This window comes from Aedes aegypti, chromosome 1 (genome assembly GCF_002204515.2).
Source record: "Aedes aegypti strain LVP_AGWG chromosome 1, AaegL5.0 Primary Assembly, whole genome shotgun sequence".
NCBI lineage: Eukaryota > Metazoa > Arthropoda > Insecta > Diptera > Culicidae > Aedes > Aedes aegypti.
In genome coordinates this window covers 83,178,424-83,180,923 of record NC_035107.1, presented here as the reverse complement: position 1 = coordinate 83,180,923, position 2,500 = coordinate 83,178,424, and positions in this window count along the sequence as shown.

Below are 2,500 nucleotides of genomic sequence, written 5' to 3'. Positions count from 1 at the left end.
CGAAACGCCTTTACGTCTTGGTCGATGACTTTCCCCCCAGAACAGGTGTGACTTCGCCGTTCTCCAACGAACCAGTCCTGATCTAGTAGATCACCGCAATATAACGGCGGCGGCGGCGGCGGTGGCAGCAAGTTCTCTAATGATTGTCGGTTGTCCAAACTCATTATCCGCTACGCAAACCAGATCCAAACCGACTGATCGTTTAATTGAAGTTATTCGCAGCTCTACGCGCCAGCGCCATAAAATCACCGCCAAATGGAGTTGCCTGACGGTAAATGACATCGGGTATTTTATCGGCGGAAAGTAATCACAGATCATGCAATGGCCCCATTTGGGCGCTAATTTTATGGACCCACATCGTCGATCAAATTCAGATCGGCTCGTTAAGGTGGTGCCAAATGGGACTGCTGATGGTGAGTTATGTGGAAGGTCGAAAAACACCCGAGGGTTTTGAGGGTCACAAATTAATGAAAACTGCAAGCTACGAGCAGGATTCTTGAGAACTGGTTTGCAGGAAAGTCTGAGTCAGATGAATGTGATAAGTGACCGAAAATTGCATGGAATGTAACGAGTGCTGAACAAGGAAGCCTGAATCGAATGATTGTTGTCGGCTGCGGACCGGTTTCAGGCTCTAGGACAAATCAAAATTAAGACTGCATTCCAAGCTTTTGAATTGGTGTAGCAAATGATATGTTTTGCGCTGCTGTCAAGGTTTATGTGACAGATAAACGGTTTATTGCTACTAAGCATTTTTCATAAGTTATAATTACAAAGCTAATAGAGTAGAATCATTATCAAACCTGTTCAATGTAAGGCCTGCGAGTCACAAAATAATAGAAACAGTTCATAAGGTAAAATGAAGTTGATTTAAATTCCACTATTGTACCGACATTTGGAATGTACAAATCATTGAAAGGAAACATTAAACATCCATGAATATTTTTGTTTAAGTTTTCTTCCATATTTGCAAACAGCTCATAAACTATGTTACACTAACGTTGTACAATTTCTCTCAGAATGGTAACTACATGACTTACCATACGATTTGTGAGGCAAAGTTTTAACAACGCTCAAACAGCTTTGTGCTGATCTGTCTCTAAGTTCTAGGTCACTCATGATTCAGTGGAAAACAGGTCTGTAGATCTACAAGCTTAACCAAAGATCACTCGAAGGTTTATGAATAACATTTATACCCATATGGGCTTACGAAAACACGTTCTGTCCATTTTCAAGCTCATCGACTCTTTGAAGATAGCCAAGAACTAACCAGTGTTCTTTTGTAGGATTGTGTTAAAAATTCATATCCACACACTTTTATTTAACTATAGTAAATAAATTTTGAGTACAAAGATTGGTTAAAGTTATCCAAAAACTCCTTGGAGTTTTCTGATCAACAAGCGTAACCAAGGATCTCTAGGAAGTTTAAAAACAACAGCCATGAAAACAAGTTCTGTCAAATTTTGAGTTCTAAAACAGCTTAAGATAATCCAAGATTTTTTTGTGGATCAGACCATTAGACTACAAAACATTGCTATGAATGGTACAGTTTCAGCGATCTTACACAAAGTTGCAAGGAAAGTTTATACTCATCCAGGCTTTATAAATACAATTTTGCAGGTATTGAATATTGCTCAAGGTCATCCTAAAACATACTTGAGCTCAAAACATTAGCTGTGCAATAAGACGCGGTTTATCTGTTGAAAATTCTCATACCAAAAATTCGTGAGCTTTTCTGAATTAAAATCTCATAAAAGAAAACCTCAAATTTTGAGCCAAAAATATAATATTTAAGTTATGAAATATGTCCGTCAGTAAAGTCTTTGTAACTTTGTTATTTTCCAACTAATATTGAAAGTCTTAGCACCATTCTCTTCTAAATTAAATTTATGTAAAGTTTATAGAACAACAAATTTGTCTAAAATCAAAACTAGTCTTAGTTAAAAGCAGTTTTCTACAATTTTTTCCTCTTTTTACTAAAAATCTTTTCTGCTTGACCATAACTTCATTAATACTTAACCGATTTCAAGTCTACATGCCTTCTTATTCCTAGCAATACATCCTCACTGGGACAGAGCCTGCTTCTCTGCTTAGTGTTCTTATGAGCACTTCCACAGTTATTAACAGATTGCTTTCTTTGCCAATGTTGCCATTTTCGCATTCGTATATCGTGTGGCAGTTACGATGATACTCTATGTGAAGGGAAGTCAAGGAAATTTTCATTACGAAAAGATTCTGGACCAACCGGGAATCGAACCCAGACACCTACAAAGCATGGCTTTGCTTTGTAGCCGCGGACTTAAACCACTCGGCTTAGAAAGGCCCCTTTTACATGCCTTTGAGGCCAAATTACTAGATTTTAAACTGTAGGTACAACAAATAATTTAAAAATGAGTTATTCAACTGCATACATTTTCACTCTCCATATCTCGATATCCTCCTTATCTCGATATCTCCATATCTTGATGTGTTTTTGTTGATTTTCGTTCTCAATTTTCTCTCC